Here is a 25,330-nt window from a genome sequence, read left to right as displayed (position 1 = left end):
GAAAAAAGAGAGAAAGAAAGAAAAGGTAGTGATGGGCACCTAGATGGTCAGTTAGTTGAGTGTCTGACTCCTGGTTCTGGCTCAGGTCAGGATCTCAGTGTCATGGAATAGAACCCCACATCAAGCTCTGCACTCAGCATGGAGTCTGCTAGAGATAATCTCCCTCTCTCTCTCCTCCACCTCACTCACTCTCTCTAAAATAAATAAATAAAATCTAAAAAGAAAAAAGCAAGAATAACTTAAGCTCAGCATTGTCTCACTAACAGCTTTTAACATCAAACTAAAACTTTTTTCTTAGAATAATAGGAATGCTAGTGTAAATTCCCTTTGGCATTCTTGAGGACTGAATAGAGGAATAAGGATCAGGTATCAGATGGATTAAAATGTGGCTTCATCTTAAAAAGAAATGTGGCTTCATGTGTTAATAAAGTAAATCTCTATAGTAAGTCAATTTTTAAAAAAATAACATTAGGATAGGTTGGAGGAAGGCATGGATTTCTATCATACATATATCAACTTAGGAAGCATCCAGGAAGACCTGGCTGGGAAATGAACAAATGGGCTAAGATGGGAAGGAGGTCAACCATAGATAAGATATCAAGCAAACTTCCTTGGAGCACTTTGGCTCACTTTTACAAAGGACCTTTGTAGACAGTGTAGATCATAGTCAGAACTATTCCTCACCAGGGCAGAGGAACCATTCCATACCTGTGGTCCCTTGGCAGAGAGAGAAAGACCCTTTAAACAGTCTCCCTGCTGAGTGTAGAACCTGATGCAGGGCTTGATCCCATGAGCCAAGAGCAGAAACCAAGAGTCAGATGTTTACCCCACTGAGCCACTCAGGTACCCCTTGATGATATTATTAATAAGATGAGCTTGATAAAGGTAAATGTAAGCTTCTTTACTTGTATTCTCCCTAGGCCAGATTGCTCAGGAATAGGACTGTACAGAAGAAGCAGCCATTAACTATATAATATGAATGAGTCAATAGTGTCCTTTGTCTGCTAAAAAAAAAAAAAAAAATCTTTGGAGTTTGCTGATTGAAATATGGAATATGCATGTCTCTTCACTTTGCTTATCAGATTAAACTTGGGTGTCTTTGTTTAGTTCTTGATTATGGCAATTAAAGAGGAATATAAACTAAAATATGCTCTGAGAATGATGTTTAGGCCTTGATAAAGGTAATCATTTAATTGATATTTATGATCACTCTGATGATGTGATGACCTTTCTTACTCTTTTTCCCTCTATATGCAAACCTCATAGGGCTCCTAGAAATTCCTTGAGTAACTCAAGTATTCTCTAGCCTCAGGACCCTCACACTCTTCCTTCTGCATGGGATACTCCTGCTCCAGCTATCAAAGCTTGCTCCCCTCCTTTCCTTCAGGTTATTTGCACAAAAATCTTATCAGAGAGGCCTTCCCTAGTCACCATATATAAAGTTCCAACATCCACCTGCACTGACACACATATTTATTAAACTCATTATCCTGCTTTACTATTTTTATTACCATCTGACATATTACATAGTTAGAAGCATACTTGTCTGTTATCTATGTCTTTAAGACATAAGCTTCTTGAGGACAGGGATTTTGTCTGTCTTGTTAACTGTTGTATTGCCAGAATCTATAGTAATTACTGGCATACAGTAGATAAATTACACAATAAATGCTTTTGAATAACTGCATGACTGAAAAAATCCAAATATGAATATGACATGCACTCTCTAGAAAATCAGAAATTAGTAGAGTATACCTGCATAAACAAACACAATACAAAGCATAGTAAAATCTCTAAAGAGTTATAGAGAAGAAATGATGCAAGGGAGAGGGAAGCAGGGAAGGTTTTACTTTGAAGGTAAGTTTTAAAGAATCACTATGCCTTTTCTTTTAGATGGTAGAAGCACCCAGGGGATAGGGAGTCGGTGTGAGAAAAAGCCACTCAAAGCATAGAGAATAGCATATGCAAAGACCCTCACATCTGAAACAGCTAGCAGATATTTCAGTGTGACTGGGGTGAGTTATGGAAAGTGATAGAAAAGGCCGGCACTGGCCAGATTATAAAGTCTTCGATTGTCATGCTTATAAGTTTAGATCCATTCTGTCCTGAAGGCAGTAGAGAATTTCAAAGGAATCTTAAGCAAGAGAGTGATGCGTTCCAAATTCTCTGTGATAAAGAGGAGCATAAGATATGTTGGCTTTATCATTTGGAAATCTAGATGGCTACCAGTGTACTTAGTCAAGATAGACCAAACACCTTATGGAACAAATTTGGATGAAAATATTAAATGAGGTATTTAATTCTAATCTTGTGAGTTTGAAGTACCTTTAGGCCTTTGGTGGGAGGCGATCCCGAATAAGAGGCAGTCAGAAACACCTGTGTACAGTGTCAGGGTCATAGAAGCTGTGAGTGAGATGACCCAGAAAGAAGATCTAGAGTGAGAAATGTGAGCAGGGGACAAAGGTACTGAAGATAGTGAGAATGTTTTACCCAGGAAAGACAAGAATCAGAAAGATTTATAATCATCTGGAATTTCCTATCATATGAAAAGAGGATTTCACTGATTTCTTAAGTCTTCAATGGGTAAACTAGGAATAATAAAAAGACTTTGATACAATTTACATTAGTCATTTACATATTCTGTATTTAAAAAGCCCAAACTAAATAGCTTTAAAAAATCAGTGCACATTTGTTATTCACGTTTCTGAGTCATGGAGTCAGGAGGGGCTTAGGCAGGCGGTTATGGCTTGGTGTCTCTCACAAAGTTATAGTCAAGTTGTTGACCAAGGCTATAGTTTTCTTAGGGCTTAACTAAGGCTAATGACCTACTACCAATGTGGCCACTTCATGTGGCAGGCAAATGGCTGCTTGTTGTTGGCAGGAGTCTTCATTGTTTCTCCACAGGTGCCTCCCTGCATGTGGACCTCTCTTGAGGGCTGAGTGTCCTCGGGCTATGGAGGCTGGCTTCTCTAAGATCCGGTGATCCACAGGATAGCAAGTTGGAACAGTTACATCTCTCTGACGGACTCAGTCTTGAAATCACATACTGTCACTTCCACAATATCTTATCAGTTATAGAGCTAGACCCTAATCAGTGTCAGGAGGTGGAGACTACTAGGCAAGAACAATAATACCAGGAGGTGAGCATCACTGGGGGCTACCTTGGAGGTCAACTACCATATAGAGCTGACAACAGAATAAGCTGCTTCATGAGATGGTAAGTTTCTGGTCACTGGAGGTACACAAAGCCTGGACTGGAACTGGACAAATGAAAAGGAGGGCATAGAATATGTGATAATTAGATAAGCTTTCTCCTTTTATCACTGTTCTCCTATGAGTATTTAAACTGACTTGGAAAAAAAAGAGAGAGAGAGAGAGAAATTGTGTTGAAAACACCAAAACAGTTTTCATTTTTATAGCCAAAACATTTGATAAGTTATTTGAGGGTTGCAGTTATGAAGTGAGCCTGGACGTGAGGGCAGACCAGAGCGATCCCCCACGATGACATGATTGGCAGTATACCTTGGAGAAGGTAGCAAGAATTTAAACACTGAGAATTGTTTAATTAGCCTAACTCCATGCAAGACCTCTCAGCCTAATTTTCATTGTTTGTATTACATACCATAACATCTTTCAGTATCAGCCCATCTTTTGGCAGCATCAAGCCCCAAGACTCTGAAACAGTGTTTTAGATAGCCTACTAGGCATTTCATTCTCTAAAGAAACCAATTATATATGAAATTAATAATTAAAAATTATAAATAGAAAGAACAAGAAAACATGCATACTCCATGTCCTCCGGGTAGATTTTTGCATGGTGTGTAGGGAATTAGGTGCAAAAAAATCCATTTATGTTAATGGGCAATGGGCATCGCATGTCTAATTTCTCATGCACCAAGCTGCCGATTTCCCCCCTGTGTCTTTGTCAGTACATGGGACCAATGGAGGGGGGAAGAAAAGTGAATGATTTATTTGATGGTCTGTCAATCATAACGGCAACCAGAGAAATTCCAAAGCTGTTTTTAACCTCTATAGAAAGAGTTAGTTAGACCATATGCTTTTTTCTTCCTGCCAGATGCTGTCATTCATCAATTTCCTATTAAGAAAATGGGATTCTGCAAAAACCACTGAGTTTTTTTCTCATTTGTAATAGATATTCCACAAAGTTAGATTGCAAACGTATTCTGCAGCTTCTGCAAAATAACTTTTGACACCTGATAACCTCCATATTAATTTTGACTGACCCATAATGATGTTTCTTATGTGTGGTCAGTCCATCACCCAAAAATATTCTTTTAAAATTACCTTTTCCCTGAGTTTAAGCCTAGAGGTTAAATAGATTTGTTTGTGATTATCCAGCCCATAAAAAGGTGAAAATTAAATGATCATTTAAAAATATCAGTAACCTAATAAAATGCCCTTTAGAGAGTGAAGAGAGGTAATAAAATGTTTGAAAATTAAAGTAAGCAGCATGAGCCAAACATTGATTACCCAAAGATGTCAAAGAAAGTAAAAACATAAAAAAAACCACACCCTATATTCTGTTCTTCCCCTTCTACCAAGTAGAAAGATCATTTTGTTTAGAGCAAAAGAAATACTTGATTGCTTAGTCCTGAATGGATTTTTTTGTTTGTTTTCAAGGATGAAGACACCTATGATACCTCAGGGCTCTTTTTCTCAGGGACAATAAAATTATTTCATCCTATACTAGCAACACTGTGTCTTCAGGCTTCAGCACACCTCTCTAACAACAATCATATTTTGGTTTTTAAATTTGAATGCTCTAGGTAGTCGGAATATATTGACACTTGCCATCATTTCTAACACAGATTTTCTTGAAGTATTCTTATGATAACACAGGTGACTTCAAATGTTTGCTTGTCATGCTGAATTCAACTTAGCAAACCAACACAGAAGTTTAGGGGAAAAGAATATCGTTGCCTAACTTTGAATCTGCAACATTTTGCATTGCCTTATTAATAGGAACTGACTCTTTGACAAACACTGCAAATAGCTTATAGAAGAGAGGAATGCTCTAAAATTCCAGGCAAATTTCTTTCAATAGATAAGCACTGATCAAAATTCTGAATTTTCTTTGGCTGTCAGCCAGAAAGAAACATGCAGGATCTGCTTATTGTTTAAGATTTTGGTAGCAAGCCACTCGGGAAAAAAAAAAAAAATCTATAACTTTACAGCTGTCAGACTTTGTTGCATCCACTCCAGCCTAATATTCTCATCTAATTTTTTTTAAAGGTCACAAATGAGCTATAATATAGTTTTTAACATTTTAATTTTCCCTCTTCTTCCCCTGCTGTTTTTTTCCCCTGCTGGGACAGCTCCATTCATGAAGGTCAGGGGAATGATAATGCTGAGGTAGCTCTGTCTTTTTATTCATAGACCAGGTAGAGAGTGCATATAGCCATAAACGTGTACCTCCATCACGCGGCATTGCTATTGACCCCTGCCCCGAGCAGAAGATTGTACCTTCTCAGGGTATAACAAATGATTCACTTTGCAGGTAGGCAGAGGCCTGGAGCTCGTTTAGCCAGACACTGCCAATTTTCCTGAATGATCTCTTGTGATTGGTGTTCTCATATGAATAGACTATTTGTGAGTACACCACTGAACTCTGTTTATTTAGGAATATGTCTTTGACAAGAACAGCTGTCCTAGAGTTAGATGATTAGTACTTTATCTGCTAATTCAAGTTCCCATTCAGCTGTTGTCTAAAAACACATTTTTATCCTGGGAAAACATTGCTGTCACTTTTGGCACCAAAACAAATTTTTGGTGTTTGATCAAGTGGAGCCATTAACAAAATAATCCATTTTTAAGGTCACTGTGGCTTGGCCTCTAACTGCCAACTAAGGTTCCAGTTCTGTAAGGTGACCTAGAAAAATGAGCCAGTTATATACATATAAATAGTAGCCACATTTCCTCTTCCTTATCCATTCTCGACTGGGTGCAAGGTTAAAAGGATAGAAGTAAACACAAAGAGAGACAACATCCTGAATCTGGCTTGACTTGAGGAGAAAGGTCTTCAACAGGTCCACTTTGGATGAGGGTAGATGGAGCCTGAGGTCCATGGCTGGAGAATTATTTAACCTGGAGCTAACATTTTTAAGACTTGCTTAGAAGCATGATGTTATCTTCAAATGCAGTGGTACAAATAGTCTGTTAAGTATAATATTAAAAAGCAAACACTATCTTTTTTATTTTTTGAACTTTATATACTTGAGTGCCTTAAAAAAATATTGAAACTCAAATCTCAGAATTAGCCCACCTTGCTCAGTGTATTCCAGCTACATTCTCTCTCAAAGGAGGTCCATGTCTTGAGGGACTTTTTAATTCTCAGCTCAGAATTCTCCATTCTGATCACCATCCGTTATGTCTTTACTTTTTTCTTCTCCCAAAATCTAGTAAGTCAGCAATCTCTTAATTTTTTAAATTAAAAGTGCATTGATTCCGCTTGAATTGAACCCTTTATTTCCATTTCTGCTACACTGTCCAAACCCCCATACCTTATACTTGAAGCAATTTAAGCTAATAACTCATTTTTCTTGGGAGTATCCAGGCCAATCCTTTCTACCCCTCTGTATTGATTTCCTAGGGCTACAGTAACAAATATAACGAATTATCACAACTGTATTGCTTAAAATGACAGAAATGTATTCTCCCACAGTTCTGGAGACCAGAAGTTTGAAATCAGCATTAGTAGGGTCATATTCCCTCTGAGGGCTCCAGGCAACAATTCTTCCTTGCCTTTTTGTTTCTTGTGGTGTCTCCCAGTATTCCTTGGCATTCTTGCGTTTGTGGATGTATCACTCCAGGCTCTGCCTCCATCTTCACATCTTCTTTGGGTCTCTGCCTCTTCTATGTCTCTGTGTGTCTTCTGTGTCTTCTTAGACATCAGTCATTGAATTCAGGGTTTACCAGAATCCATTATGACCACATCTTAATTAATTACATTTGCAAAGATATTTTTTCATCAGGTCATGTTCTGAGGTTCTGAGTAGACTCAAATTCTGGAAGAGCACTTCAACCCACTTTATCATCCCAGTTTCTCTTTCTTCACATGGCCTACAGGGATCACGAGCCTTGTCTAGGAGAACAGCAGGATCAGTGGCCTAGCTTTTCCTGTTAAAGGCATCTGAAAACCCAACAGTTGTGAAGACCACAGCAAAAGCATGTAGAATAAACAATGTGAAAGTAAGACTGAGAAACAAAAAGGTAAAGTGGTGTCTTCCTGCCTCCTTTGTAGAGACTGCATATTTTCCAAACAAAAGGTTCAGGTGCACTTCACATTTGACTCCAAAATGGAAATTGTCCCCATCATAACCCAGGGCAAAGGAAAATATGCTTCCTCAGCAGGGTCTGGAAGCCACCATATAAATATGACATATTTTGTAGCCATCAGTAGTGACTGAAAATAATATTTTAGGTTAACATAATCGTGACTACTTCTTAAACACTTAATTTTAACGTTTAATTATTAGAGCTTCAAAAATTTTAAGCATTCAGAATGTTCATTCACTCTCTTCTGACATAAGAATGATTTTATTGGAGAAGTCTCTATCCCTTCAGTATGACCACAATCAAATTAATCTCAATATGCTTGCCATGTAGTGAAACTTCAATAAAGATTTGTTAGATTAATAAACCACTCTAAGAAATTGCTGCATTTCTGCCAGTCCTACACCAGGAAAAGCTATTCCAGAGCTTTTCATTTTTTTCTTAAATATTTTATTTATTCATGAGAGACACAGAGAGAGAGAGAAAGAGAGAGAGAGAGAGAGAGAGAGAGAGGCAGAGACACAGGCAAAGGGAGAAGCAGGCTCCATGCAGGGAGGCTGATGTGGGACTGGATCCTGGGTCTCCAGGATCAGGCCTTGAGCTGAAGGCGGCGCTAAACCACCGAGTCACCCGGACTGCCCAAGCTTTTCATTTTTTTACAGAGGCCCAAGTCCCTTTTCCGACATCCAGCTTTCTTTGCAAGCTTGTCTGTTATCATTTCCCCTGAGTTCTTTAACCATTATTTTACTGCCCAAATCAAACAGGAATGAAATGCTTCTGTTTGCAAGAAATCCCTTTTACTCAGAATTTGAACACACTGCATTGTAGAATCTGATTGTAGCAGTACCTTAGAGAACTACTGGGTAAAAATGATTTTATTGCCTACTGTTTGGCCCAGAATCTAGTAATTCCCCCACTGCAAACTCAGACTATAAACGTAGTAGATTGCACACAGCTGTCTTTGAAATAATTCTTTATCACCATCACCTTCTCCTCCTGCACTTTCTCCTCTTCTGCATTCCCTCTCTTGCTTTTTCTTCTTCCATGTTAGAAGTTCATCGATTCTCTAGCCAATTCATTTGTCTTATTTAATAGCTTCTTAGATTATTGGTTTGTACCTTAGCTTGAATATTCCTAACTCCTGGCTTGGATTCATTCTACTGACTTCTTCCTCTTTACTTATCTAAATACAAACCAATGAGCATTAGTTGACTGCCTCATCTCCTTGTCCCTTTAGCAGTCATCGGTCCCTTAACCAGACTGGTTATAGCCTGGGTCAATATAAACCAGAGGAGTGCAAATGCAGGGGCTCTGACAATAGATAAGTTATATTAACTCTCCTATAGCAATCTGGAGGTAGGTGGAAGTTCAGGAAGTTGTGATTCTGTAAGGTCATTCTTTCAGGGACCCAGTTACTCCCATGTGACTGTTTTATCACCTTTTAGAAGTGTTTTTTTTTTTTTTTTTTTTTTTTCCTGCAAGGTAAGAGGAGCTTATCAGCTTACCATGAAGACAGTCCAGCCTTTTGGATGGAAAAAGAGGGGATGTAGAGGGCAAATATCATCCTTTAATAGCTCGATATGAAAGTTATGCACATCTCAGTGTCCAAAATAGTCACATGACCTGACTTTAAAGGAAATACTATCTCTAACTGGGAGTTTTCTTTCTAAACAGAAGAGAGGGATACTGGAGCCAGGTTGCAATTTGTAGTACCTGCCTATTCTCTATACACTTAACAATCCCAATCTGGTCTCAACACCATCAGGAGTTCTCCTTGATGATTTTAGTAATGGTTTATACCCTTCATTTGGCATTTACTGTACAATGCATTTAAATACTAAATAAAATATGTATCCTAATTCTTAACTCTAAATGAAGTCTTAAAAATTAAAAATATACTTCATAGCGATTAGCATACAGTAGGCACTCGTAGAATTTCTTCCTGGTTCAAACGTGTTGTAATAACGTTGGAGATATTATGCAGCCTCAATTGCTTTTCATGATACTTACCCTAATGTGTTTCAAACTTGAGCTTCTTCATTAATATTCAAGAGAGAGAACTATTATCTTAAAGCAAACTAAACTTTGCTGGCTTCAAAGAAGAGATAATAAACTATGGAACCCACTAAGGGCGAGTGTCTTTGAAGTGAGTATATAGGAAAGAGGAATTAATCACCAGCATTAACTGTTTCTTGGAGGCTTAGAGAAAGCACTGTACTTGCAGAAAAGAATCATTCACTTAGGAGAATGAAAGAGAGATTGGTTATGAGAATCATAGAGGTCAATGACTTGTGCAGCCAGCTCTGGATACTGAAGCTTAAAAGGATGTAACCCAGAAGACCTAGGGCTGGGAAGTTAAAGGACTACTGCACAGGAAATGAAGAATATGAATCGAGAGGGTATAAGCCTTCATCAGTGTGAATGATGAGAGTTGGGTCATAAGCTTTTTTTCAGATTCAATTCATTTCTTTCTCTCTACACAGAAGACTTTTCAGAGTCAGCTTCATTCAACTTTTCTCTACAGTTGTGGTACATGTACAGTACTCTGCATTTTACTTGTCCTAATGGACAATGTATTTAAAGAACAAATATGTCTGCTGACCTAGAAGATCAGACTATCTTTTTGTCACTGATTAAGAGAAACTTCTCTGAGAGGGGAATAAATAAGAACAGCAATTTCTGTGCAGTCGAAATCGTTTTAGGTTGACTTATTAACCAGTAAGCGGAGATAATGTTCTAATAGTACTTTTAGCTTCTATACCTGGTATATGCAAAAACTTTTACTGTGGCCACACTCTAGTTTCCATAGTTTGATGGGATACTCCTCCCAGAAGGGAATTCAGGAAGCAGAAATGGCTCTCTCCTGTTCCACGATGGGAGATAGTATAGCATGTAAGAATGGGTGCCCTGTAGTCAGACTAACGAGGCTGTGATCCTAGCCCCCAAACTTGTACCTGTGGAATGTTAGGCGAATCACTCAAAGTTTCAGTTTCATCTCTTATAAAGTGAGAGAATAATAATACTGACTTTTGAGGTACTACCCCCAAACAAGTGATCACTACCTCATGGAAATCCATACTCCTGTGTGCCCTCTTCTACCTTGTTTTGGTGTTTGCAGACTTCTTAGACCCCTAACACTACTTGCTGCTGAATAGACAGATGATCTTTTGAAATGATAAATCAGATAATGTTACTGATCTACACAGGACTATCTAATGAGTTCCCATTTACTCAGAATACACTAAATCCCTATCCACGTGTATAATGCTCCAGATTTGTGCCCTCCCTGACCCAGCTCCAACTGTACTGGATTTCCTTTGAACATGTGAAACTTACTTTCTCCATGTGGCTTTGTGCCTGAAGCCCTCTTTTCTCTTCTTCCTATGCCTGGCTCCCGGTAGCTTTCAGACTTGAGCTTAGCTGTCACCACACCTTTGTCAGGCCACCCATCTAAACAATTCTTTCACATTTACCATCTCATACATCACCTTGCTTAATTTCTCCCAGAGCATATATCACAGACTTAAATGATCTGGTTTACTTATCTGTTTCCTCATTTATTTTGTCTCCCCCTACATGGAAGGTAAGCAGTGGTTTGTTCAGTTCTCTACTTTGTTCAGTTCTGTTTACTTGATACTTAGAGGAGTACCTGGAACATACTAAGCACTTACTAAATATTTGTTCAGTTAAGGAGTAAGTAAATGAAGGAATTGACATCTCATAAATGTGCATTATAAATTAATTGCAATAGTGTATGAAAGCATTTCTATCAGCGTTGAACACACAGCAAATGCCCAAGAAATTCTACTAACTGTTGTTATTATGAACCATCAGTATTGTACAACCATCTCAGCTCCCACCTGCAAGCACTTCTCATCCATAGTTCTTTCCAATCCTGACTACGCTCTTTCCCTGAGCCTAAGGATTCACAAAGTGAAGCCTAGTTTAAAGAGTCTTGGCTTATAGGAATTAAACGGCAGTGATAGTCATGACCCATGCTTATTAAATCAGTCATGTGGTTGGTGGGGGGATGTATCTATAGAAATAACTGCTATTGGGGGTAAAGCATTGGTGGGAAGTAGGAAGAGTTAGAAGCTTTGGAGTAATTTCAGACATAGGTTCTAATACCTGCTCTCTTGACACTGACATTTTCTCTCTGTGTGGGTTCTGGAAATGTACCTAACTTCCCCACTCTTTATAATGTTCCTTCTTAAGCTTGTTTTAAAGGATTGAATTAAAAGAGCTATTTACATACATAGTATCAATGACACATAGTAGGAACCCAATATCTAGGGCTATTAATAATGTTAAATAATGACATTCATGTGTTCAATCAAACTTCTGAACTTCCAGATGTGGACATTGTTTCAAGTACCTTTCTAGGTATAAATGGCTTCATGGTCCCCCTCCCCAGAGTAGGTGCCAGGTGGAGTTAAGTAAAGGTAGAAAGATAATTGCTCACTTTTGACAGTCTCACTGACTGTGAGGCCAAACCACCAACCTGCTAAAGAATGAGTTTACTCACAAATCAGAAAGTTGATGCAAACCAGCATTATGGTCACACAAGTTTCTCAATCATGGGAAGTACAGACGTGCCATTTTCACTTGAGAGAACTGTACCCCTGACTGTGTGTGGAAGAGAGGAACCGGGAAATTGTGTAAAATGAAATCATCACCTCTTTAGATCTCCTTTGTGCACAGTATACCAGAGGCTTAGTTTTGACTCCGTGATGTAGCATGTGCTGAATGGGAACTTGGAGCTAAGATTCCCTCTAGACCACACCAAACTGATTTTAAATGATATTTTTATCTGTGCTGATGATACTTGAGAACATTTTTAAGACCAGCTCGTACTGAGGGAGCAGGTGCTAAATTCAGACTAGTATTTACCCAAACCAGGATTAAAAAATATCAACCCTACTCTTGAGGAGGATACTTGGGAATTTAAAACACACTTTGGAGGACCCATAAGGAACATTTAGAGTCCACCTATGCAGTGTGAAGAGTGGTCATTCATGCCATATTTATAGGCATTTACCACAGGCCAAGATGAAAGATGAGTGAGATCTGGAGAGTGCAGTCACAGTTGGTGATAGTGATAGGGAGAAGAGAGTTAAAAAGTGAAAGGGAAGTTCAATAAAAAAACAAACAGTAGAAAGCAGATGTTGTGTAAGTGTCTATTATGATGATTCACAACATTCACTGAACAGATAGATATTTGAGTGCCTTCTATATTCAAGCTACAGTAGTGAGACATGTATCCCATCTGGAAACAGATGGATTAACAATTAATTATGTCATGGAAATTGTGTTAAGTAAATTCTGTGAAGGAAAAGTAGGGGTGCTGTGGGAACATAAGCTAGTCACACAGCATTCAACTGCTTACTTCTCCTGTTAGTAATGAGAATAGAGGTATTCAAGTAAAGACTGTTAGTTCTTTAGGCTGAGGAAAAGAAGAGTGAATGATGAACTGGCTCAGACAGGAAAACCTACCTCCTACATACTGCCTCTAGCCCTCCTCTTTTGCATAAGAAAAGCAGAATCTGCCCCAAGGCAGAATTTTTTCTCTTGATGCCAAAAATTGATAAGCTTTTCTTCTTTTTTCATAAAAGTTCATGGTTAATACAATTAGACACATTTATATTTTTGAAAAAGATTTTTAAGAGATATTCAGTATCACCTACATATTTAAGTATTCTTCAGCTATTCAATTTTAAAATTATCTTTTTTTTTTTTTTTTTCCAATTGAATCTTTTCTTAGATAGGCAATTAAGGAATGGTTCAGAAGTGGCATTTGAAACCCACTGTACTATTTTTCAAAATGGAATTCATCATTCCCTCAGCTAATGTGTGTGAGACATTTAAATTTTAGAAGATGGCCTTGCTGGTTGTACATGACACTGAGAGCAGGCCAAAGCTGAAATCCTGAAAAGTAGCACACCATGTTATCAAATGCTCTTTTCCCTTCTGGGTAGTATTACTTACATTGTGCAACTGTGTTATGCAAAATAATCTTAAAACTGATTCTGCATCTTTGCCTCAGGTTCATACAATATTCATTGAAAGTTTTACAAAAAAAGGAAATTAATTTAGTATAAAAATCAAGCATTTTAAAGTGTCCACGTATATCAATGCAATTCCAAATGGAAGTTCAGAAAAAGGAAGAAGCAGCCAAGTCAGAATTTCATACATCTTACTTAAGTACCTATGCATATATGTATATGTTTCTAGCACAGTAAAAGGGCATGAGAACCTGACATGAGAAATTTTGACTCTTCCCAGTTTCACAGCCTTGGACAAGTCACTGTGTATCAACCAAGTTCATTTCTCCCTGTCATTTAAATGGTGCTGCTAATGCTGATGCCAGCTATTTCATAAGGTTGTTTTAAATATGAAATCAAATTGTTTTGAAAATTAAACATGTTTTACAAACCGAGAAAGTGCTATGTAAATCTAACTCAACTAAATTATCATGAGTCAACTTCTCTGACCTGAGGATAGAGGTTTGGAGAATCTGATAAACATACTTATGTTTATACATTTAAAGGCAAAAGCAAGTCATGGAGAATTCTGGCCTCTCTGTATATGTGGAGATTATGATTTTTGTCATTTGGCTAGGTCAAAGAAATGAGTTAATATTTTTATTTGCACACAATAATGTATATTTTCTAAAGTTTTTGTAATTTCAGAATTTTTCTTCTGTGATTTATTAGACATATATCATGGGCCCCTGAATCTTCCACAATTTTAATATTTGAGTCTTGTAAGCTTAATATTTCCACTGTTGCAATTATATGGGTTGGAAAGGATTACATGATTGTGAATCACCTTATGTAAGCAAATTTTTAGATGAATTTTCATTGTGTATTTTATCTTATAATCCTGAGATACAAAATTACATCAGATGCCTCATCCTTTGGGAAGAGATTTTTTTATTATTAATCCCTCATGCAAATCATAAAATGATCTTTTCTTTTTTTTTTTTCCATTTTCAACTAAAGCTGCTTTGCTCGTTGACTTTTGTGCTTTACAAGTTCGTTTCTATACAGTTTATTTTTATCAATTAGGGAATTCACATTCTTTGTCCAGTGTGTTACTCAGTTACCAGCTCCACTGGGAAGTCTTGCAGGTTCTGTCAATTCTTTCTCGTGACCTGATTTCATACTAATGGATTATTCTGCCCTTTGGCAATTAGATATGTTTTGGCCTGAAAGCAAAATTGTCACTAAGTAAGTAAATATTACTAATTAACCACTATTAGTTTACATCAAAATGTTTTGTGACAGCCCATGACATTGCTAACACAAGTACTTCACAACAGGTTTCTTGTTTCTTGCATGTATTAATAGCAGAATAAACCAGATTTAATTTACACAATGAGGATGGAGAAAAATTACATGGGCAAAATTAAATACGTTGGATTTTTCATAAGACTGCTGGAATCTAAGTTAACAAATTTATTCATCCATGGAATTTGCTTTCTTGAAGACCACACTTTTATATTTATTTGTCATTAATTGATACTTGAATGCACATGATTCAACAGTTGTAGGATTCACCTGCAAAAGGAAATGCAATAATCCGCATGCCCCAGGTAGCAAAGTACCTAATTGAAATGCACTACAAGGAAAAGTCAAGTTTATTACCCTTGCCTACAACTTGCAGTGTGACATTTTGCTTTATAGCATTTGGAATCTTTCACCTCCCAAGAACAATGAACTTCAAAAACATAATACAAGTGGGAAAATTGCCTTAAAAATGTAATTTTAAAAATGATTCTTTGAAAATACTGTTAAATGAGAAAGTTTGGTGAAAAGATGAAACTAATATTTCATTCATCTTCTATTGATTCATATTTAAACCCAATGTAAAGTTCAGATGTTTAGGGGAAAGAGAGGAAAAAAAATAAGGTGATTGAATAAAATAAGTCAGGATGATTCCTCAAAGTTCAACTCAGATATTGTCATTTGAGAATCTTTGGTATATGGCTTGTTGTTTCTTTGGCTAAAACATCTTTTCAAGGAAAAAGGCACAATTATTAAATCTGTAAATTCTTTGGGGGATTCTATTTTCATTTAACATGGGATAATTCAACCATATGCAACACAAAAAATAAATAAATTTTATTATAAAGGAGGGGTAACATAATTGAGCATATGAGCAGGAGTAATCCTAAATATTAGTCTGTGGGTTGCAGATGGGGCTTTCATAATACAGTGATTATAATAGGTAATAGTTCTTAACTGTGATAGGCACTAAGGACTTTACATATATTAAGTCATTTCATCCTCACATCAATATTAGGAGATGAATATATTTATTATCCTCATTTTATACATAAAGAAATTGAGGTTTGCACTATGCCTATGATCTACATTTTAGCACAGACTTCTTCCTATTAGAGTCCATCACTTCAGACCCCAAAGAAGCCTGTAACAAACCACTTCAAGGAAATATATAATCTAAATAAAAGTAGCCTGTTCTCTCTTCATGCCCTGTTTGCAAACTCCCATACTCCTTGTGGCTCCCACCTATCCCCTCCTCCATCTTAGAGTAAACTTCCTTTTATTCTATTGACATATTCAAAGTATAGAGCCAACACTGAAGAGGAGCTACTTTAACGTTTCTCACTACTGAGGAAACCTACAAGTTCCCCATCTTCCACAGGGTCAGCTTCTAAGTTTTTTGTTTTTGTCTTTTATAACCAGTAGGAATTTTAGTCTTTTTTTTCCTTCTACTGAGAACAAAAGAAAGAAAAATCAAAATTCTGATATTCACCTCTTAACACCATAACAAAGATTGACCTGAATTGTAGCATTCAGTCTGAGTTCTAAGGAGCACAGGGATTAAGAGAGTGCCACTCCACAACTCCAAACCCCCTGTTTTTATAAATTGATTATGTAAAAACAAAACAAATAAATGTTCAGGGAATCTGTCAGATTACTTCAAACAACATTTATAGTTTCCTGCCTTCTCCCAATATTTTATTTTTGTATGTGCATTTGAAAAATAAACTGAATTCCAAAACACCTAAGGGCCAAAGATTCAAAATGGAACTGATTCAGAGAGGCCATCCCCTCCATTCCTGCTGTTTAAGGAAGTTGCTAATGGTACTGCTGCTTGGGAGGAAGAGCTACCTTAAAGTTTCATGAGATGAAAAACCAAAGAAATGCTATAAATAAATCAAGAAATCAAGAATGAATAATCTAACCATTCTCACTGTTTACAATTTCAAAAATATAGACTGTAAGTTATTATCAAGTCCATAAAGTAGCTTATGAATTATAGGGAAATCATGTGGAATTTGAATTTAACTGTTATGCTTATACCCAGGGGACAAAATTGCCTGGGACTATCTGATAATTAAAAGGATTCTTCACTTCTATAAAGATGGGGAATATCAAGCTCTGTACCTTTGAAGTAAATAATATTATTTATATTCCCCCCATCCAGAATTTTAACTATTCTTCATACAAAACCTTGTAAGTGTCTCCACAATTCATGCAGTACGTGAATACCATTTCAGCCAAAAATGAGATATATTTCAAGGAGAATGTTATATTTAGTTAAGAACTGACACAATGAATCTATGGGAATGTTAGAGGTGAGAATAAAAACATCATCTGTAGGTTACATTGCACCATAAGAATTTTGGTTGCCAATGCTAACACTCCTTTCTCAGGCAAAATTACTGAAGTGGTCAATGAAGAGATCTTAGAAAGTTAGAGGAGCTGTAGAATTTTTTAACGGGGACCATAAAAATCTATCAGAACCAGGCATAGATTTCTGTAAAGAAATGGACTGTCCAAGTAATGTGGCCCAACACAATCCTGCTGCCTAAAGCACCAGATGCCATGTTGCAAAGAGAATGAAAATCACCCACTGAACTGGGCAAGTAGATACAACCTGACCATGCATATTCTGTAGCAAAGGATTGGCTCTGTTTAAGAGTCTACAGTCCTAAAATTTCATGAAATATGCATATAGTTATTATTTACCAACCACTTCCCAGGCACAGTATTAGACTGTGGGGACAGAATGTTGTGAAAAGATAGCCCATAGTCTCTGCTCTTAAGGGATTTATATAATAATGTGGGAACAACAAAGGCATAATAATTCAGATAGTAAATGCTATGAAAAGAACTAGATAAAGCCTATTTACTGGGAATCTACTTGAGGTATATTGATAACTTTCTGAGAAGAGAGGGCACTTGAGCTGAGACCTGGAAGATTGGATGTGAGGTCTGGAAAGATCTGGAGAGGAGACTGTCAGGCAGTGATCTGCAGTAAAATATTTACACAAGATACTTTTGTTTAAAAACGGGAGATACAAACATCTCTCTCCTTGTTACTCCTATCTTTGACCAACAAGCAAACGTGGGTGCATATTTAGGCATAATAGGATAAGAAAGACCGGTTCCTGATTCAGCCTGGAAGGGGTTTGCTTTCTTTCACTTTGAAAACGTGGGTTAACAATGATAATGCCCTCCTCAACTTTCTCTGGAGCGTTGCTAGGGTGACACTGTAATTCAAAGAACAGAATATCAATAAAGCCAGGATGTACAGGAATGTAAACAAGCTTTAAAAAAATAGTCCAAGTGTTTGTTAAATAGACCACAACGGGACAGGTCCATTATCATTGCAGAAAGCTCTGTACTTAGTATGTCCAATTATCTAAATAGCTCGAAAACATAATCAATCCATCAGTAGTATTCAGCTTTCTAGCTCTGATATCTGATTGTGAATTCTCTGTGTTTATTCATATTTCTGCCAAATGTCGATCCAGAAATGTATTAGCATCTGCCAGTGATGAATAAACATAAGATTGTGCTCCTCCTGCAATTCTTAGGCTGATGAACAAGGGCTAGTCCAATCCATACCTCATAGATGTTTCTGCACATCACAGACTGTGTTCTCTTCTTTAATAAAATCAGCATAGTTAAGGAAGACTCTAACCTTGAATCCTTGGCCTTTAGCAGCAGCTCCTCTCTTTTTTCCCCTCACTCAGCCTACTCAGAGTTATGCATTTTAAAAGACCAGTTCGATTGCTTTCTTGTCCATCAGTTTCATTAACAGACAAATACTTGGAGGATTCCAGAGGTGTTGGCTCTGCAAGTGTCTGGGAGCTGAGAGCATCCAGCAGTACTTGGGTGGAGGGGAACATGAAGGTGAGGAGAGGGGCCAGCAGCAGTGCTTAGCCACTCTGGCTTCTGACTGTGAAGGTGCACAACACCCTGAGAGTCTTCCTTTGCTCCCGTGCCATGCACTGTGGTATACCAAATGCCTGTTAGTCCCTTCTGTATGTAAGTTGTGGGATCTGATTGTTCTGGTGACGGTGCAAGAAGAAGCCCGCAACTGTGGTAGAGATGAATGAGTCACACAAGGTACTGTGTGAACATACCAATGTCATTCATTTTCTTGAAGCCCTTTGCAAGGGGAGTATCAGCAAGTCTTCACATATCCGCAGGTCCATGACGTTTGCTGTGCTAGAGCGAGCCATGCACCGTCTTTGATCTCAGTACTATTGTTTTTGTGGTGCGTGTTCCACAGTACAGATTAAAATGTAGTAGAAGAGAATTGAATTAATTCAGTTAATTAAGTTCCATCTATCAGCCTGTGTTTTGGTCCGTCTGAGTAGACAAAGGAACTTTCAGAATCGTGGCCAAAATTGGTGCTTCTATTTTTTTAAAAAGATTTTATTTATTCAATGGAGACCCAGAGAGAGAGAGAGAGAGAGAGAGAGAGGGAGGCAGAGACACAGGCAGAGAAAGAAGCAGGCTCCATGCAGGGAGCCCCACGCGGGACCTGATCCCGTGTCTCCAGGATCACACCCTGGGCCCAAGGCAGGCGCCAAACCGCTGAGCCACCCATGGATCCCGAAGTTGGTGCTTTTAGAGGCACTGGGGTTGCTGACTACATTTTGAGGTCTCTAGGTTACAATAGAAAGATCTGACATAGTTATCTTGGTCATCCAGAAAATTCAAGAAAAGTGTAGTCTTAGAAGCATTTCCTTGTCCATAGGTGTGTGTGTTAAGAGGGGAGTCTTTGCATTAAACCAGTGTTGTTGCGTATCAGTTGTTTATTGAACTGAACTACCTGCTCCTAGCTATTAACAGAGTATTAGAAAATAAGTCATTATGATAATAACCCTATCACTCTGGTCATAGGTCAATAGTGAATTCCTGCTGTTTCCTGAGCATTCTAACATTTTTTGTATCTTTTTATTTTGCCATTCCACCTACTGGTTACCCCTTTTCCAAATAATGAATTTCTTTTCTTTGTCCTTTAGGAACAGTTTAAATGATATGACTTCCCAAAAGCCTTACAGGTCCTCAAAGATGATCCACTTTTCTCAGAGTATATTTTTATATACCACCACCAAAGCGCTTAACATTGAATTTCATAACTATTTGTTCACGTATCTTCATTTATAGACTGAGCTCCAAAGTCAGGTGGTAGGCAAGTTAGTGAAATAGTTAGGCAGGAACTTTCTAAAATTGTCTATTACTTAGCAAGAAAGCTAGTTTATAAAGAATTGAAAAATATTTTTTGGCTAAATTGTTTTCTGTTAGACTTTTTATATTCTCAAGTGCAAGTGTTGTATCTTTTTCATCTCATGTCCTCAGAAACCTAGTGCCATACCTGAAACAACGCTTGGTAATTTGGTTGGCTCAATGAGTGAGTGAATGAATGAGGGAATGGTTGTCACTTTCTAGCTGAAAATATTTCAGTGACGCATTATACCTGCTGGAAAATATTCATTAGTCTTATAATAAGAAATTAAAGAAACTAGGAGTATGTTAACCTGGTGTAGATAATGCATTCTTTGCATTGCAGAGCTATGTCTTCTGAAAATAATAAAGTCTATTCTTTCTCTAAGTCCCAGCACAGAAGTGGTCAGGAGTTTGAATTTTATCTCTCTTTTTCTCTCTGTTTGTCCTTCTCCCTCTTTGCCGCTACCCACTTTCTCTTTCCACTTTGTTCCCTGGCTCTTATTGTCACTTTCTGTGTCTTCATTGTGTTATCATTTGTTTAATAGTTCTTAATTATCAGAATTTTTAGACTGGATTTCAAATATTTGTGAACACATTTGCCTCCTCTGCTAAACCAGTGATTCTCAACCAGGATTGTTTATCCCCCTCCAGGGACATTTAACAAAAGAACTGGGGATATTTTTTGGTTGTTAGAACTGAGGAGGAGGATGGGGGATCTAGTGAGTAGAAGCCAGGTTGACATCCCTTCAATACACGAGACAGCTTCTCACTGCTAAGAATTATTAATTTTGTACGTGAGTTGTGCTGAGTTTGAAAAATTCTGCACTGGACTATGAACTCTTTGAAGGTAGGGAATGTGTCTCTATTCACTGACAATTTTTTGAATTACCAGAGTTCAATATAAAGCTTAGCCTATCTATGTTCAGATGACATTTGATAAATGAATAATTTAATGAATGAATTACTGATTGTGAATGGATGGATGGACGGACGGATGGATGGATGGATAGATGAGCAGGCAGATGGATGAATCAACTGATCAATCTGGGACCATTTTGCAGCCCTTTAAATTCTTGGCAGCATTTCCTTTCCAAGTCAGAATTGCTATTTATTATCCAAATTACAGAGTAATCAAGCCACCAACCAAGATGTTGACCTGACCAGCTCTCATTTTGAGCATGTACTTGACCACAGATCTTGAGATATTCATTCTCAGCAAATATTACTAGCCCTTTTCTGGTTGTTTGGTAACTGGGTCATTTGTATGCTCACCCTTTGTGCTGATCATGTGTTTCTCCTATTTGGTCATCTGTATTAGTGTTATAATACTTCTTATAGCTGCATTAATCTCTGCAGCTGTTGAAGAACCTGATGTAACTCTCACTTAAAAAGTCCTCTAAAGGGTATCCTATTTGGATTTCTCCTAGGCATTTGGACTTGGTCATGATCTCTGAGGTAAAAAGGAAATGCATTTTCTTTTGGTCAATCTCATTGACTTACCTTTCAGTCACCTACCTTATATTTTTGTCTGTGACTTTTTTTTAAAAAATAATCAGGCATAATGGGATGAAAAAATATTACTTCACTTAGTCTGAGAAGGTCCCTCAAACAAAAGTTATCCACATTTTGTGATGTCTTTATACTGTTTTTTTCCCCACTTGTATTATTTCTGCATTTGATACAGCAAGTGCCCTATGGATTTTAGGTAAAAAATATGTGAGTTGCATTTCTCTGATATGCTTCTGAAGTGGTTTCCATCTGTGCACATATTCACTACATTATGATCTGGCTCTGGTCAATGAATACCGTGACACTCCACAATACCTGAGTTGCTAGCCTTCCTTTTAGTTTGGTTCTGCTATTTAAAACAATAAAAATATTTCTATTTATTTTTAGACTTAAACTTTAAATAAAAACAAATTCACACACACACACACACACACACACACACACACACACACACACCTTCCTTAGAATTCACCAGGAATGATGTGGATTGCTTGAAATTTTTGCTACTAAGTAAAAATGCTGAGGAAAATTCTCCTTCAAGGGACACTATGTCTATACTGACAAAATCTAAATTAATTGCATTAACAAATAATACTTAGAAATAAGATGATGGAAAATATTATTGATATTTAGGTATCTTGGAAAATTTACACTTTCCTCATCCAGAAAGCTTTACCCTCCTTTTTTTATTGTGAGATATATTGTACATGAATTGCTGCATAAAAATATATATGTATATATTATTTAAAGAACAAAATAAAATGATCACTATGTACTTACACAAGGCTAAGAAAATAGGACATTGTCACATCTGAGAGTTTTTATGCTTCTTAAATTCATGTCTTTTTTCTTCCCCGTCTCTCATAGTAACTGCTATCTTAAGTTTTGTGTTCATTCTTTGCTTTTTTAAAATAATTTTTACCCCATGTATGCTTCAATAAACAATATATTGTTTAGTTTTACCTCTTTTTAAAAAATTGAAACCATACAGTATATTTTCTTCTCTTTATTATTTCTCTCAATATGATATCTTTGAAACTTGTCTTTTGTTGAAGTGTGTAGCTGTAGATCATTTATCCCATTGTGTGACAACAACACAACTTATTTATTCATTTCACTCTTGATCAAGATTAAAATTGTTTCTTTCTTTCTTTTATTTTCTTTTTACAAATAGTGGAGCTACCAATATTTTGAAAAATACATCCTGGTGTACATTTGCAAGTTTATATAGTTAGTATACCTGTTAATAGCATTATAGGGTTGTAGTGTAAGTTAGAATATGCTGGATATCTAATTAAATAAGGACAACGCCAAATCTCAGTGGCTATAGTAATGGAAGTTTATTGTTCTTTCTTGTTATATGAGCATTATTTGTAGGCTGGGGATCTGCCCCCTGACTTCGTCAGTCTAGGACCAGTCTGAAAGAGAAGCCTCAAATGGTAATATTGCCATGATTGTGCCAGAGGAAAAAGACTGGAACATACAACAACTTGTGAGTAAAAGCTTCTACTTTTAGACAACACTATACCCAACACTTCCATTCATATTTTAAATGTTAAAGTATGGCCAAGTCTGAATTCAGCAAGGTGGCATGTAAAATGCAGAGAGGAGCACTGCAGACAAATGTGAGGGTACATTTAGTGACAGTAATACAATCTACCAATACAGTCTGTATTTAACTTAGTATTTTACTAGTGATGTCAAGCTGTAGTCAGAGTAGTTGCATTAAATTTCACTTCCACTAAAAGAATCAGAATTCTGTTGTTCACATCTTTACCGGTCGGTGATCCATATTATCTCACTTCTAAATTTCTATCAGTCTTAATGGGAATGAGTGATGTCCCATTGTTGTTTTAATTTGCATTTCCCTGATTATTAATGAGATGAACATCTTTTCAAATGTTATAGGCCATTTGAAAAATTCTGTGAAGTTAGTGGTCATTTTGCCTATTTCTCTACTGGATTGGATCCTTCTTTTTTTTTTTTTTTTTTTTTTTACTAACTCATAGGAATTCCTTCTCTGCTTGTTAATATCGGTTTTGTATTACAAATATCTTCTCCCAAATTGTAGCTGCAGTTATGTCTTATGATAAAAGAACTAATGTTTTTCAATTATTTTGAAATAAGCTTAGATTTGCACTTAAAAGTTGCACAACTATATACAGAGATCAAATATACTCTTCACTTAGAATTCATTTTTCTAAACCATTTGATAGTAAGTTGGGACATGATGCCCCATTGCCTCTTAATATTCCAGTGTGTATTTTTTTATGTAAAAGAATAATCATAGGACATCCATTAAGATCAAGAAATTAACATTGGCCCAATTATCACCTTTAGTCCAAAGATACCATTCAGGTTTTGATATAATTAATAGTGTTCTTTATAGTCCCAGGATCCAGTCCAGGAGCACATTTGTTTCTCATGTCTCTTTAGTCTTCTATAATCCAGAACAGTTCCTCTGTCTTTGTTTCTCTTCATACCTCGACATTTCTAAGAAGCATAAGCAAATTACTTTGTAGACTGTCTCTTAATTTGGAATGTGATATTGTCTTGTCATCCATGCTTTTTGCTTTGAATTCTACAGAAGTCATATTGTGCTATTCTTGATGCATCATATCAGGAGGCATACTATATTGATCTGTCCCATTACTAGTGATGTTAACTTTTATCATTTGGTTAGGATGTTGAATGGCAGAAACCTATCCTCTAAAATTAATTAATTTGGATGTCAATGCCAATTAATTATTGTCAATTAATTTATTGATAAGTCACTTATTAGTATATTATGAGGATATTCTTTGAAATTTTATACAAATCCTTTTCCTCTTTCACCTACCAGATTTAGGATCCATCAGTGATTCTTTTCCTGACTTATGACACAGGTGCTTGACAAGTGGTGATTTTCTAATTCTATCTAGATTTATCGGTTAGCAAACTACTGCAAGGTAGAGTTTTTCCTTCCTTTCCATTTAATTAATTAATTAATTGATTAGTATTTGTTTACTTATATCAATATAGACTTATGCATTCCTATTTAACTCAAAGGTTTGCAATCCTTTACTACCACTATCTATTTCCATAGTAAAATTATCCAAGGGTGTAGCTGATGGAAGCCCCTTCAAACCGGCTTCTGTGACCTTTGATATGGCCTTGTCATTCTTTGTGTATTTCCTTACATTCTAGCTCAGGTAGTTTTAGCAGGCTCATTTTATATTTTTCCTGTCAAGTCAGCCATTTCTTTCTTTCTTTTTTTTTTTTTTTTAATTTTATTTATTTATTCATGAGAGACAGAGAGAGAGAGAGAGAGATGCAGAGACACAGACAGAGGGAGAAGCAGGCTCTACGCAGGGAGCCCGACATGGGACTAGATCCAGGGTCTCCAGGATCAGGCCCTGGGCTAAACTGCTGAGCCACTCGGGCTGCCCAGTCAGCCATTTCTTTATGGAGTCTAAGTTCTTTTAGTGAAAGATAGTATTTAGAAACTCGGATTTGGGTATTCAGTAGGTTCACTGCTACTGAGGTATCATCGCTTCTAGGTTCTTTTATTAAACACAGATAGGAAATACAGATCTATATGTGTATGTGCTTGAATGTGCACGTGTACACACACACACACACACACACACACCCCTATATATGTAGGTAGACAAGTTAAAAATCTTGGTATTTTCTTTTCTTTTTTTTTTTAATCTTGGTATTCTCTGATGCTTATCGAGCACCAGAGTTTAGTCTAGTCTTTTTTGTTCCAAGTTCCTAATTCCTTTCTCCAACAGTGAGAAATCTGGCTCCCATTACCCTAGTCTATTTATTAGAACAATCTCTCCTGTATGTAGCTAAACTTACGGATGAGTCAGCCCAAAGATGATTCCTAACTCACTGACCATCCTCTTTCACTGGTCCTCACTCCTTTTTGACATGTAATCCAAAAGTTCCACAAAAGAAGGGAAAGCACTTAGGAAAGAAAATAAGTCAGAAAGCTCAGCTCTGGACATGAACCCTGCCCATTTGGGCTACTAATCCAAGATCAAGGC

At 37.0% G+C, this 25,330-nt stretch overlaps 1 protein-coding gene across 1 annotated transcript in view; it reads left to right on the top strand.

The window, feature by feature from the left end:
* Nucleotides 1–25,330, top strand: part of TENM2 (teneurin transmembrane protein 2) — a 1,508,878-nt gene that overhangs the window by 40,331 nt on the left and 1,443,217 nt on the right. The window contains exon 2 of the mRNA XM_077895600.1: nt 22,662–22,788. The gene's annotated coding sequence lies outside the window, so the exon portion shown is untranslated. The remainder of the gene's footprint in view (nt 1–22,661; nt 22,789–25,330) is intronic.

The sequence above is a fragment of the Canis aureus genome, chromosome 4 (genome assembly GCF_053574225.1).
Source record: "Canis aureus isolate CA01 chromosome 4, VMU_Caureus_v.1.0, whole genome shotgun sequence".
NCBI lineage: Eukaryota > Metazoa > Chordata > Mammalia > Carnivora > Canidae > Canis > Canis aureus.
Note: the sequence above shows the minus strand (reverse complement) of the source record. Positions and strands in the feature narration are given on the sequence as shown.